This window comes from Pinus tabuliformis, chromosome 8 (assembly GCF_031772625.1).
Source record: "Pinus tabuliformis cultivar Carrire ecotype Pingquan chromosome 8, CPIR1, whole genome shotgun sequence".
Classification (NCBI taxonomy): Eukaryota; Viridiplantae; Streptophyta; class Pinopsida; order Pinales; family Pinaceae; genus Pinus; species Pinus tabuliformis.
In genome coordinates, this window is record NC_142294.1 from 628474698 (window position 1) to 628490954 (window position 16257).

Below are 16257 nucleotides of genomic sequence, written 5' to 3' on the forward strand. Positions count from 1 at the left end.
AAAAGCAAAAATTGAAATTTTCTCAAAATTGACAGGGGTACGCAGGTCATCTGTTCACACAGGCACGGGTACACACTGTGTTAAACCCAGAGACTGCGTACTGCTGGCAAGGCTAAGAAAAATAAAAAACTAAATTGACTCTAAGCTAACCCACCCAAATACACAGATGGACAACCAAAAATCAGAAAACAAGCAATTTTTCATAGACCAAAATATCAAATCAAAAAGAACTCAAACACATTCATGGAGTCCCCAGCGGAGTCACCATTTTGTCACGCGGAAAGAGTCGTTAGTGCGGACACAACCGACCTTCCTAGAAAGCCTAAGACTTTCTAATGACAAACAAGACAAATAAGAGCAATCCTTCCCTAAATATGCTTTTACAATATGAGAAATCAAGTGTTTAGATCCTACCTGTAATCCAACGCTGTTGTAGTAGTCCAGCTTCGTTGATCCGGATGAGCTCCTCCTTCCCTTCGAAACCTGCATTCACCAACAATCAAATGATTAAATAACACCTGAATATCACATAAAATAAAGCATATTTAACATATAGACCAAGGAGTATATGAAACAACTCATTAATAACAAATTGTTGAGAAGAATGGACTAATTTGTATTAAAAGGTAACAAAAGGAACCATTACAACCTGAGCCTTGGTGTTGTGCAAGCTCCTCCTAGGGTCCACAAGAGTTCTCCCTTACTCTAATCAGCTCACCCACCTCCCAATGGAAACAAGTAAAGATGGTAATCTCTCCTCACAAGCTTCTACAAGGAAGTCCTAATTCCAGCAGCATCTACCCTTAGGAATGTTCAGCTTTCAACCTCCCCTCCCTTTGGCCCAATGCCTGTATTTATAGTGCTCTAGAGGAAGTTATTCAGGTCCACCATCAATGGGATAAGCCCCTCTTTGGATGGGATAGCTCCCCTATTGATGGGATAAGTTCCTCTTTGGTAGGGATACATGAACCATCTGGAGGCGCTTCATACACGTCAAACATAGAAGACTCTAGAAATGACCACAAGTAACTTTTTTGGAGTGAAACTTGCGCCTTTTGACCTTTACAGGAGTACGCACCCATCCCTTTACATACAGAGCGTACAAGTACGCAGGTATTGTGAACTTGGGTTGCGTACCCGCAGGTAAGGCTAAGAGAAACTGCGTACCAGAGATAATTGACTTTAAATGACTTTTCTCTCTTTCTTGAAGTTTGACATGGAGAGCATGTTACACTAAAAAATGTCACCTTGACTACTTACAGTTAGTATGGCTCAAATCAACAGTCATGCTACCCTCTTAGGCAAGTCTCATGCCTCTGTTATCCATCTCAAACTCAAAGAAGAGAGAAAGTCTTGTAAAAACTATGTTTATCTCTGGGGTCGCAGGTTCTCTCTAGCCTTACCTGCGGGGACGCTGACCATGTTCACAAAATCTGCGTCCATGGACGCTCTGTATGTTAAGGGACAGGTGCGTCCCTCTGTAAAAGGCAAAATGCGCGAGTTTTATCTTGAAAAAGTTACTTGTGGTTACTTCTAGAACATTCTAGAGGTCGGTTTGATGAAATGGATGCGCCTCCAGTTGGTTCATGTATCTCTATTAAGGGGGAACTTATCCCATCAATAAGGGAGCTATCCCACCCATAGAGGGGGATGATCCCATTGATAGTGGACCTGAATAACCTCTTTACAGCACTATAAATAAAGGCATTGAGCCAAAAGGAGAGGAGGTTGGAGCTATACATTTTCTTTGGGTAAATGCTGCAGGATTTAGGTCTTCCATTAGAGCCTTTGTGAGGAGAGATTGTCTTCACTTGATTCTACTTGGGAGAGGGTGAGCTTTGTCAAAGTAGAGGAAAACCCTTGATGGACCCTGGGAGGAACTTGCACAACACCAAGGCCAGGTTGTAAGAGTTTCTTTGTTTCGTTATTAATACAAACTGGTTTATTTTTCTCAATAGCTTGTGTTAATGAGTTATTTCATGTGTTCCTTGGTCTGCATGTTGAATATATGTTTTATTATATGAAATGCAAGTGCTTGGTAATTGTTTGATTGTTTGTGGTTGCAGGAATTGACTTGAAGGAGGAGCTCATCCGGATCGTCAAGAACGGACTTCAACAACAGCGTTTTGGAATAAGGTAAGCCTAAACACTTGTAGTTTTCATGTTGTAAAAGGTGTATTTAGAGAAAGATCACTCCATTTTGTCTTGATAGGTTGGACTCGTCCGAAGGATGAGCTTATAATCAAGCATATGTTATCCTCCTCAAGCTTGTTAAAAATAAAGAGGTACTTGCCAGAAATGGTGGGGGAAAAGAGAGAAGAATGAACCTGTTTGTTACCTTTTGTCTCAGAAGAAACTTTATTACCACTCTTGAACACGACACTTTTCATTCACCTGGGTTGGGAAATCTTTTACCTCACAGTTGACCAAATTACTTTGAAAGTCTTTAACCGGGTTTCGGGGATTAACTTTGAGTTATTCGTCACCAAGCCATCTGTTGTGTCGTTATGTGTTCAAGAGGTCTGCAAGCAAAACTTTCATCTGCAAAATACTTGTCATCCATTTGACCATCCCTGAGTCAGTCCTTACAGCAACATTTCTTTAACTTGAACAATGTCACCTTGACTACTTACAGTTAGTATGGCTCAAATCAACAGTCATGCTACCCTCTTAGGCAAGTCTCATGCCTCTGTTATCCATCTCAAACTCAAAGAAGAGAGAAAGTCTTGTAAAAACTATGTTTATCTCTGGGGTCGCAGGTTCTCTCTAGCCTTACCTGCGGGGACGCTGACCATGTTCACAAAATCTGCGTCCATGGACGCTCTGTATGTTAAGGGACAGGTGCGTCCCTCTGTAAAAGGCAAAATGCGCGAGTTTTATCTTGAAAAAGTTACTTGTGGTTACTTCTAGAACATTCTAGAGGTCGGTTTGATGAAATGGATGCGCCTCCAGTTGGTTCATGTATCTCTATTAAGGGGGAGCTTATCCCATCAATAAGGGAGCTATCCCACCCATAGAGGGGGATGATCCCATTGATAGTGGACCTGAATAACCTCTTTACAGCACTATAAATAAAGGCATTGAGCTAGAAGGAGAAGAGGTTGGAGCTATACATTTTCTTTGGGTAAATGCTGCAGGATTTAGGTCTTCCATTAGAGCCCTTGTGAGGAGAGATTGTCTTCACTTGATTCTACTTGGGAGAGGGTGAGCTTTGTCAAAGTAGAGGAAAACCCTTGATGGACCCTGGGAGGAACTTGCACAACACCAAGGCCAGGTTGTAAGAGTTTCTTTGTTTCGTTATTAATACAAACTGGTTTATTTTTCTCAATAGCTTGTGTTAATGAGTTATTTCATGTGTTCCTTGGTCTGCATGTTGAATATATGTTTTATTATATGAAATGCAAGTGCTTGGTAATTGTTTGATTGTTTGTGGTTGCAGGAATTGACTTGAAGGAGGAGCTCATCCGGATCGTCAAGAACGGACTTCAACAACAGCGTTTTGGAATAAGGTAAACCTAAACACTTGTCGTTTTCATGTTGTAAAAGGTGTATTTAGAGAAAGATCACTCCATTTTGTCTTGTTTGTCATTAGAATGTCTTAGACTTCTAGGAAGGTCAGTCGTGTCCGCACCCTTGACAGATTCCGTGTGACAGAGCAGAGGCATGAGACTTGCCAAGGAGGATAGTATGACAGTGGATGGAGCCATACTAACTGCAAATATTCATGGTGACATTTGTTAGTGTAACACTTCTAAAGATAATACTTGTTCTAAAAGTATTTAAGATTATCAGGATCCATTTTTACCTTGAAGTGTCTTCGCATTCAATAAGGTCGCCATTTCTGAAGTGCATGTAGTATTGCCAACATTTTCTTCTCATAAATAGCTTGCTTGAGATGTAGCAGTAAAAATACCCAATCACTTACATCAAAACATTTTTCACTATGTTGTTAATCTACCCGTTGTTTCATTCGATTTTTCACCAAAATGGTGTTATCCTTTAAAAGTTGGAGAACTTGTTGTTGATGCTCGATGTGATCTTTCATTGCTTGAACCTTTTTCTTCTTGATATGTCCTTCTATCTTGAGAGTTTGAGGAGTGGTAATTTATTCCAATGCTTTACAGGATATGGTTGAATTCATTTCTTGATGCTCGATGTGATCTTTCACTTCTTGAACATTTTTCTTCTTAATATTTCCTTCTATCTTGATAGTTTGAGGAGTGGTAATTATGGCCAATGCATTACAAGAAATGGTTGGATTCGTTTCTTATTTCTCTGGGGTTGGGTCCTGGCGTATATCCGCTTCTTTTGATGTTTCTTGATCCTTTTGTTCCTCCTCTTCATACTCTATGTAAAATAATTTCTTCTTAGCACACTTATGATCTTTAGTGCATTTGCTATCACAACTGTAACAAATCCCTTTTTCTATTTTTTCTTCCAATTGTTGTGGTGTAACCCTTGTAGGTTGTGGAAGGCTAGGAGAAACAACACTTCCATCTTTATAGTTGTGAGAGGTAGAATTCCTTGTTGCCATAATTTTTCTTTCCACTTTGTAACAAAGCCATTTTTCTCTTTTTTCTTCTAATTGTTGTGGTGTTGCTCTAAAGAAGGTGTTGCTCTTTGTATTCTCATAATGTGCTATAATTTCCTCCGTGAAAATTGACCACGTAACAAGTTGTTTATGAGAACAAAGCCCTTTATACCATAAAAATTGAGCTTGTTCTAAATATGAAGATGTAATACATACCTTTTTTAATAGTGGTACACCATGTAGATAAAAATATTTCTCCATCTGTAGTATCCAATTTACCAGATCCTTGCCATCAAACTTCTTCATCTCGCTTTTTCTTGATTTTAGGAGATCGATCTTGAAATGACTATAACTCTGTACTTTAGGATCTTTAATTTCTGAAATTGTGACCTACAGTAGCCCTCTACATCCTCTTTCTAATGCCACCATTTTGATCGAATTTAGATTCTCCAAGAAAGAGTTATGCACAATCTCCCAAGATGACCTGATTATATACCTTTTCAAAAGAGCGAACTTGTATGAAGTGCCACATGTCACTGTTTTGACCTTCGAGTCTAAAAAATATACACAAGAAATTACAGTCTGTCCTCTTTCTGTAACTTCTTACGAAATTTAAATCTAATGCTCAAAACAAAAGTTATGACTATTTTCCCTAGGTCACCTGTTTTTTATGTAATTCGGGAGTCTGCAAAAAGGCTGACTTCCACAGATCATATCTCCGCAAATATAGCACGAAAAGCTTTGAAATTCAGACACGAGGTTTAGAACAATTTGAACCCAAATGGGTTTTTGTTTTAGCATTTGAAATGTCGTAGAAAAAAGTTATAGAGAAAATTCTACGATGACCTGTTTGGAGCAGTGAAACCCTAGAATCCAAAGCTCTGATACCAAATGTTATGAAACCAACTCACAAAAAGATAGAAAAGATAGTTGAATGCCTTAGAATTCAGCCTCTTTGACGGGGCAACCTCCTTTACATTACACAAATGAACAATTCTTGGATGATACAAATGAAAAGACCTTTCTATATATAGGAGTCTAAGGGGTCATAATATAATCAGAGCCAACATAACAATAATAATGTAAGGGCACAATAATAACAATAACGGGCTTCTATGGGGCACAATAGTAAAAATATGGGCACTAAATGGGTACATAAATATAATAAGGGGGTTGTACTAATAACAATAAGGGGTTACACTAGTAGTATAGGGGCCTAACAGTCCCTTTGGCAGAATATTATCTTTCAATTGAAAAACTTTTTGATTAGCTATGGAATTTTTTAAACCACTAACTTCTGCAACTTCTGCTATTTCATCTTCACCCTGATCAATGTTTGTGCCCTGAAAATCTTCAAGCATAGTAAAAAATTCTTTAATCTGTTGATCATCTTCAAAAACTTGCCAATATTTTACATTATCAGGAACAGAACGTCTATGCCTCATTTCTATCTCAAATCTTAGTTTTGGATTAATAGGAGGCCTGAAAGTACCAGCAACCATAACCAATGAATCTGCTAATCTGTTCCCATCCATTGGAATAAATTGAATGTTGAAAGCTTCGAAAAGGTTCTCTACCAAATCCCATGCTTCATTTCTGTATGCCTTAAGCCTAGGGTGTTTTTTTTGACAATGATTTTTTATTTGTTTTATAATCAACTCCGAATTTCCGAACGCAGAGATTGACTTAATTCCCATCTGTTTAGCTATTTGTAGAATAATAATCAAGGACTCATATTCCGCCACATTGTTTGTTGCTTCGAACTCCAATTTAAAATAAAAAGGGAACATATTACCTCCAGGTGCAATTAGAAGGAAACCATCACCTGTTCCTTCTTTAGAATAGGCTCCATCAAAGAAGCATTTCAACACCCCTTCAGTTTGCAGCTCTGTAATTACATTGGCTGAAGTAAGCTACTTTTGATTATCTTCAGCCAACTCTACATTATCATGCAACATGAAGCAAGAACAATCATCTTTCTCCTAGCTATATACAAGTGAATTAGTTGCTCCATTTTTTTGTAATTGTTTTTACAAATCTCTTTTCTCTATACAATCTTCTGTCTTCTCCACCAAAAGTCGGTATAACAGCGTATGTAAAATCTAGTTTTAGAATGCCACCCAATTTAGCCCCCCATGACCTAGATAGTAGCATTCCAAACCTAGTAGGGATATCTACTACTACTACATCCATGACCAAGCTTCTAGCTGGGATCTAGGCTAGTGACACTACCAGATCTTTAATGACCCCCAAACACTTGACCTTGTTTGAATAAAAAGAGTACAGGTCTCTATAGGGTTTGGTAACTTGCAGGTTTAGTTGTTTCATCACTGACAATGGCATAAGGTTGTGTGAAGCTCCTGAATCAAACATACAATTATGCAGGAGGAAATCATGGATCAATAAGGAAATATAAAAAGGAGGTGTTGAAGGATCTACTTCCTCCACATGTGGACCAGAAAACACTACTGTTTTATCACCCTGCAGATTCACAGTGTCATTTATATTCAAATTCTCTTTTAAATTAATAAACTCAACAATCTCCCTTTGATAAACTAGTGTTTTTTCTAATTCTGTAAGGGGAACTTGAATTCTAACTTTTTCCAACTCTTTAGTAAGATTAAACAAATGACCCTGTTTAGCATTCTTTTCATTTTCATCTTCACCTTTCTTCATGACTGAAATTACTTGGGGAATGGAAACAAGTTTCTCCAAAGGAATTTTTCCACTTTTGCCTTGAGAAGACTCACCTTGAAGTATTTGTGTCTTGCCATTTGCATTTTGTTGTTGCTTTCCTTTATTTACTTGTTTTGCAGGCTGAGAGTCTTGTGGAGACGCCTTTGGTGAGGAAGATGGAACTTGCTGCTCACTTTCATTTTCCTGACTTCTTGATCTTTTCCTTGAACTTAAATCATATTTCTTATGTAATTCTGCCTACATAAAATTAGAGAATTTCTTCCAACACTCATAAATTTTATTTTCATCATAAATGGCATCTGTTTTGTCATATTCATACTCTTCTCCTTCAACACCAAGTACATCTTCATCTACTGCATGCAACACAGATTTGATCTTCATGGTCCCTAGGGTGCTCTAGTACTTCACCAGGATCTGCCTCTATATATAATGGTGCTTGAATCTGTTCTTGTTCTTTTTTCTCCTTTTGGAAGATTTGCAAAGGTTGTCTTCTATATTGGGGATTAAAGTTCTTATTATATTGTGTTTGCCTCTGAGAATTCTTATTTTCCAACTCTAGCTTAATCAATTTATCTGACAAAGTTTTAATTACATTACTCATATCCTCTAATGTTTGACTTTGAGAGGATTCTATCTTTGCCTTTCCCTTGTCTTGAATAGGTTGTGTCTCTGGTGCTTTCCATGTAGCCACCAGATTTGCTTCTATCTCTAATGCATCTGTTTGGATCTGATCAAGGGTTGGGGATCTTCTTTCCCTTAATGTGAATCCAAAATTTGACTCAAAATCCCCTGCAAAAGTTATTTTTGCACCAGCAGGAGGGGGCTTAATCTCCACTGGAAGACTATTGTACAATTTATTAAATCTTTTGACAAATTCAACTATAGTTTCATCAGATTTCTTCTTTATAGCATTAAATTCTGTGAGTAAATACCCATGGTCTCTTTTTTCTCCCCATCTCTAGGTGAATAGGCATTCCATCTCTTCCCAAGAAGGAATAGAGTTATTAGGAAGCCCTTTAAACCATTTTCTTGTTTCTCCATCCAAGGATTTAACAAATGTCTTAGAACAACATCCAGATGTTCAACATTTAGGTTTTCTACAAAATTACAAAATACTAATACATGATTCTCTGCTGTTTGTTCATCTTCCACTGTAAAATGAGGAAGAATCTTGAGGTATTATTATGGCATTTGATTCAATGGTTGTGGCAAATTAAGAGGTGCATACCTATTCATCAAGAATGCAGGCGTTGCCATGTTTGCTCCCAAATTTATTGAACTTTTATTACCAACAGATGTGGAACCTGACTAAGGGGTGTAGAAATTTTGAATAATTTAACACATATTCAATGGAGATTATCCTAATCATGTACTATTGCAGAAAACATACACAATACATAAGCTCCTTTATGTTGATCATCAATATAGAAGCATCAATAACAATAAAACATCAAGAGCATTCACACATTAACACAGTATGTATCCCGGGGAAAGCATCTTGCTAAAAACCCCAACTATCTGTATATTAATGATTGAGTCATGTAACATTACACAACATAATACTTCTCACAAGTATCTCCACCTCTGTTACACATAATACAACTCAGATCTGATCTCCAAATCTCTTCCACTACTTGCCTGCCTCCACTGCTCAATACCTGCTCAAGAACTGATGAGAATGGCTCACCAAACTCATTTTTCACCTGCAAAATAGTCACTCACTCTTTGTTGGATGTGAGCACAAGCTATAATGTGGGCCAATACGTGAGCAAACTCATTGGCATACTCAATCCCTTGATTGTGCAAGATCTGGTGCACAACTATAGTCACAACTGATAGCAATCTGATTCTCTATCACCTGTCCCTGTTGAACTGAACATGCACTGACATGCAACTGAGTTAACTGATGTATTCATTAGTTGTATTATGAGTTAATAACTTGTGAATTAATTAATAACTAATTCACCCAACTCATCTCTAGTCTATTTGCCAGTTAGACTAAATACAACCAGTTTAACAAAGCTAAACTGAACACAACTCCATCAACTCCACAATCAACTCCACCAAACTCAACTGATTGAGTTCTAACTGAAGTCATGCATGCAACAACTCAACTGACTCATAAGAAAAGCGTATTTCCTTCCGACAGATGCATGTGCCACCTCTGTAGCTCAAACTGAAGTGCTCCAAGAGAATAAGATTAAGTTTATAGTCCAAATATTATTGTGAGATAATAATATTTGACTTTTCTATTTTTGACAGCCAGTCTAAAAATAGACTTTGATCACTCACACTGTGATCACTCACACTTTCATCAAAAATAGAAGTCCATCTATTTTTTTCCCAACTTGATCAATCATCTATAAACAGCAACCTACAATCCATAGACATGATCCATATGTCTAAAAATAGACATAGTCTAAAAATAAACTTGCGCCAAAAATAGCTTGCGGGCCCACTTAATGAAGGCGACTCTTTTCACTAAGCTCCATCATCTTGTTGCAATCTCAACACTCCCTCTCGACAAGATATGGATTATCAGCAACCCTTATCCTGCCTCGGTGGTACTCGAATTTGCTCCTGGTGAGAGCCTTCGTCAGAATATCAGCATCCTAATCCTTCGTTGGAATGTACGAAAGTAACATGATCCTCCGCTACACACAATCTCTGATATGATGGTACCTGATTTCAATATGTTTAGATCTATCATGAAGTACAGGATTAGCTGAGAGTTTAATGCAACTCTGGTTATCACAGTAAATCACAGTAGGATCCAAATGAGAACCAAACAAACCAACTAGGATCTTCCTCATCCATATAGCCTCGCATGCAGCCAAACTTGCTGCCATATACTCGGCCTCCGCTGAACTGAGTGCCACGGATCTCTGTTTCCTGCTGTACCAAGAAACTGCTGTCGATCCAATACTGAAGACCCCTCCTGATGTGCTCTTTCTGTTTGTTGGGCTCCCTTCCCAATCTGCATCCGTGAAGCCACATAGCTTCACCTCATCCTCCTGTCTGTACCACAAACCATATCCCGATGTGCCTCTCAAGTAGCGCAATACATGCTTGCCCACCTTCCAGAAGAGCTTGGTAGGCTTAACCATAGCTTGTGAAAGCTGGTTAACTGCATAGCATATATCAGGTCGTGTATTGACCAAATACATCAGCGACCCCACCAAATGTCGATAAACAGTGGCATCCACTTCTTCTCCCGAAGTGGCATCCTCCTTCCTCCAACCTCCAGGAAGAGGAGTATCAACAGGCTTGCAGCCATGCATGTTGAACTTCTCCAGTATCTCTCGAGCATACTTGCCCTGAGAAACAAATAGTCCACCACTGCGCTGCCATATTTCCAATCCCAGGAAATAGTGAAGGAGGCCCAAATCCTTCATCTCAAACTCTGTAGCAAGATTCTTCTTGCATGACAGTATCAACAGCTCATCACCCGTTAGAATCAAATCATCAACATACAGTACAATGATAAGCAACTTACCCTCCACCACAATCTGGTATAGGTTCGGATCCGCCTCGCTCTTGGAGAATCCAAGTCCTGTGAAATAGCTGTATATCCGTGTGTACCAAGCACGTGGTGCTTGCTTCAACCCATACAGCGCTCTCTTGAGACTGCACACATGCGACTCGCTGCTGAAGACTTCAAAGCCTTCGGGTTGCTCAATGTACACCTCCTCCTCAATGACTCCGTTGAGGAACGCAGTCTTCACATCCATATGATGAATGTGCCATCCCATCTGCGCTGAGAGAGTAAGAATCGTCTGTATGGAAGAATACCTTGCGACAGGTGCAAAGGTCTCCCCATAATCGATCCCCTCAATCTGTGAAAAGCCTCGGGCAAAAAATCTTGCCTTGTACTTCTCCACACTCCCGTCAGCTGCCTGCTTAACTTTGTAGATCCATCTCGAACCCACCACTGATTTCCCTTCCGGTCTAGGAACAATCTCCCATGCACTGTTTCTGACAATAGAATCATACTCTTCCACCATGGCGTCTACCCATGCGGGATCCTCCACAGCTTCCTCGAAAGAGGATGGCTCAGTCACAACACACTTGCTCATAAGAGCCATGTATCCAGTGTACCGATCAGGTGACTGTCTCTGCCTGCGTTGGGCTGTAGGTGGTCCTACAACTTTCTCTGCATCTTGAGCCAATCGCTCAGCTTCTGTCAAGCGCTTTCGCCCTCTGATGGTTGGCGCTGCATGAGTGGTCTCTTCCACTCCATGAACCTCGTCCTGTGGCTGATCCACGTCCTGAAGCTCATCCTTAAGAACTAATAGCTCCTCATCTGCATGCAAGTGTAGCTCCCTCTCAAGCGAACACTTCATGGCTTTCTCCTCCTGAAATTTTATATCCCGTCGCACAACAGTTTTACACTGTCTGGAAAATACACACGATAGTTGTGGGGCTTATCAGTGTACCCCACAAATATCCCAACCTCTGCGGTTGGCTCCAACTTCTTCCTGGCATCCTTCGTCACATGCATGTAAACGTTAGCACCAAAAATCCTCAAATGAGAAAGATCAGGCTTCTTACCAGAATAAGTCTCCTCAGGTGTACTCATGCCAAGTATCCTATGAGGACAACGGTTCTGCACATAAACTGCTGTATTGCATGCTTCCGCCCACAAGTGAAGGGGTAGGCCCTGATCATGCAACATTGCCCATGCAGCACCCACAATCGTTCTGTTCTTCCGCTCAGCTACCCCGTTCTGCTGTGGGTTATGGGGAGCTATGAGCTCTCTACGAATCCCTTCTGTCTTGCAGAAATCCTTGAACTCGTCCGAGATGTATTCACCACCATTATCGCTCCTAAGAGCCTTCATCTTCTTCCTCGACTCCTTCTCGACCAGTGCTTTGAATTCATAGAACTTTGAATATGTCTCTCTCTTCTTCTGCATGAAGAAGATCCAACACTTACGAGAGAAATCATCAACAAAAATCACATAATACCTGTGTTTTGCTGTCGAATCAACTGAGAAAGGTCCACACACATCTGTGTGAATTCTCTCAAGGATCGTCGTGGCGCGACTATCCTTCTTGTGAAAGGTGGCTTTCACAAACTTCCCCAAAGTACACCCCTTGCACTGATCTGACTGCGCAAGTGTGCCTTTAGGAAGCCCTGTAGTGATCTGCTGCAGTATCTTCAAGGCTCCATGGTGAAGGTGACCCAATCTCCTGTGCCACAACTCGCCATCATCCCGGCTCACCAATCCTTCTGCCTTGCCTGCCATTGCTGCGCATCCATCTACATGCAACTGATAAAGGTTCCTCACTCGAACCCCTATCTTATGGGTCTCACCAGTTGTCTTGCTGCACAGGAAGGCCTTTCCCTCGCTGAAAACAACATCATACCCCTTGTCTTCTAACATCGCCACTGAGATGAGATTCTTCTTCAATCCTGGAACATGCATGACTTCCTTCAATACAAAGGGTTTACCAGACTCCCTCTCAAAGGAAATGGTACCGATACCGGTCGCACTGTATCTACCATCATCGCCCATCTCGATGTGCACTCCAAGATCTTTGTCCTCCAGATCAGAGAACAAATCTCTATCTCCCGTCATGTGAAAATACGCACCACTGTCCAAGAACCACACTGATCCCATCACACTTGAAACCAAGCATGCGATCAATGAAAAATCAAGCTCAAACTGAGAAGCTAAGGCCTCTCCCCCTGCAGATCCAGCAGCTTGCTTGTTCTTCTTCTTCTGCGGACAATTTGTGGCATAGTGTCCGTGCTGGTGACAGTGAAAACACTTCACCTTGGACATATCCTGCTTCTTGCCTTTCACACCAGACTGAGAAGCTTTCTTGCTCTTCCCTTTCTTTGCTTTGGCAGCCAAAGCACAATTCTCTTCATCAGCTCCCTTTGACGAAGATTCGTCCCTAGTACTTCGCCTGATCTCCTCCTGCACAAGATCTGACCATAGTCTTTCCCATCCTGGCAACTTCTCCCGACCATTGACAGAGTCCTGATAGGAATGCCAACTCTTCGGAAGACCAAGGAGAGCTAAGCTCACCAAGTCCTCATCATCGACAGTAACCCCCACACTTCCCAGCTCATCTCGACACTGAGTGAACTTCGTGAGATACTTGGGAATACTGTCACCCTTCTCGCATTTGATGTTTCTGAGTTTATCTTTGAGCGCCAGCTTCCTCTGATCGCTCTTGCTTTGGAATAATTCTGTCAATGATTTCCACATCAAATATGGAGTAGCCTTTCCATGGAGGCTGGACACAATGTGATCCTTCACGCCCTCCAACAGAATCCTTCGACATTTTGCGGTCTTCTTTTGCCAAACTTCCGCCTCAGCAGCATCAGTAGGCTTTGGGATATCCGTATCTATGAACTCCTTCAGCCCGTTATCATCCAATACTGCCTCCATCCTGTCCTTCCATGCAATATAGTTTGAGTTTCCCTCAAGAGCATACTCCAATCGCAATCCGTTGAAAGACATTGCTGCGTTGTCACCAAGAAAACACTGCTGCAAATTCGAATTCCACCAGCAACCAACTCAACTGCTTCCGATCTAGAATTCGTGAGAAAAAAATATTTCTCGTACAGAGATTGACTGTATGGGCTTTTATCGGATATTTCACCTTCCAAAGGAAGGATGAATCCAGAGGCTACCTGGCCCGATTACAGGCTCTGCCTAGAGAAATAGAATGTAAACACTTCCTGAATAGTAGATCTGATGATCAACAACTCTGATACCATGTAGAAATTTTGAATAATTTAACACATATTCAATGGAGATTATCCTGATCATGTACTATTGCGGAAAACATACACAATACATAAGCTCCTCTACGTTGATCATCAATATAGCAGCATCAATAACAATAAAACATCAAGAGCATTCACACATTAACACAGTATGTATCCCGGGGAAAGCATCTCGCTAAAAACCCCAACTATCTGTATATTAATGATTGATTCATGTAACATTACACATCATAATACTTCTCACAAGTATCTCCACCTCTGTTACACACAATACAGCTCAAATCTGATCTCCAAATCTCTTCCACTGCTTGCCTGCCTCCACTGCTCAATACCTGCTCAAGAACTGATGAGAATGGCTCACCAAACTCGTTTTTCACCTGCAAAATAGTCACTCACTCTTTGTTGGACGTGAGAACAAGCTATAATGTGGGCCAATACGTGAGAAAACTCATTGGCATACTCAATCCCTTGATTGTGCAAGATCTGGTGCACAACTATAGTCACAACTGATAGCAATCTGATTCTCTATCACCTGTCCCTGTTGAACTGAACATGCACTGACATGCAACTGAGTTAACTGATGTATTCATTAGTTGTATTATGAGTTAATAACTTGTGAATTAATTAATAACTAATTCACCCAACTCATCTCTAGTCTATTTTCCAGTTAGACTAAATACAACCAGTTTAACAAAGCTAAACTGAACACAACTCCATCAACTCCACAATCAACTCCACCAAACTCAACTGATTGAGTTCTAACTGAAGTCATGCATGCAACAACTCAACTGACTCATAAGAAAAGCGTATTTCCTTTTGACAGCTGCATGTGCCACCTCTGTAGCTCAAACTGAAGTGCTCCAAGAGAATAAGATTAAGTTTATAGTCCAAATATTATTGTGAGATAATAATATTTGACTTTTCTATTTTTGACAGCCAATCTAAAAATAGACTTTGATCACTCACACTGTGATCACTCACACTTTCATCAAAAATAGAAGTCCATCTATTTTTTTCCCAACTTGATCAATCATCCATAAATAGCAACCTGCAATCCATAGACATGATCCATATGTCTAAAAATAGACATAGTCTAAAAATAGACTTGCGCCAAAAATAGCCTGCGGGCCCACTTAGTGAAGGTGACTCTTTTCACTAAGCTCCATCATCTTGTTGCAATCACAACAAGGGGTAAATGGAGTGTGTAGAGGTGGTAATGTAGTTATAGGTACAAGTTGAATAACTATAGCAGATAATGAAAAAGTAATAGACTCTAAAGACTACTCTTGACAATTGGGTTCTTGAAATGAAGATGATGTAAAAAGTGACTCTTGATCAGATGGATGTTTGGGTGAGAGATGTGATGAATTGTTTCCTGATGCAGACAGTGTAGGGATTGGTGTCAGTGGGGTCTTAGACCTTCCAACCTTCTTAGAAACTAGCCTTTCAGGATCTGAAAGCGCTTGAACTTTTTGTTGTGAGGTGTCTGATCTTGTGTGGGGTCTTTCTTGGAGCTAGAGTTATTGCTTTTATCCAAAATAACCAAAAATTTCCTTCTCACTAAAAAACCAGAGGAAACTACTGAAAACCCAGGTAAAAGTGTTATTGTCTTCTCTTCTCGGCAACGGCGCCAATTAATGTTGTCCCTTAAGAAACCAATTTCCTAGCTGTGTAGAAATTGTGCTTAAGATAATAATGTTTATAATTATTGTCACTTGTTTGTCACTTAATTGTATTCCATTTGATTGTTGAATATAAATGATGAATGAAGAAAGCTTGAAGAAGTTAAGGATAATATGCTGTCTTACACAGAAACTACTATCTGTAACTTAGAAGAATTATAGAGGTGGGAACTTCAAATATAGGAGTGCTCTTTCAAGGGATTTTAACTTCATTTACATAAGAAAATAAAGACCTACAACTTCATTACCATACTTAAAGGAAGAAAACATTTGATGACACATAACAGAGAAGTCACAAAATCATACCCAACAATGTGTGGAAAACTTCTGATTCTTTCATTAATCAACAATTTTATCAAGAATATAGTGGCCTAGTCTCCAGGTTCTCCCAAGTTTGAACCCCTTTTTTTCCTATAATCTTGCCTCTTTATACATCATAGGATAGTTAACAACCACCCAAAACTGTCAAACTACCTAACTATCCTCTAATTGCTTTGAAGTAAAAATCATTACAAAATATTACATTTGAGGGTAAAAACACCTCATTCATTTCAAGAAAACAAGATAATAAGAAGTAATAGAAATCAGAGAAGGATGTGAGAT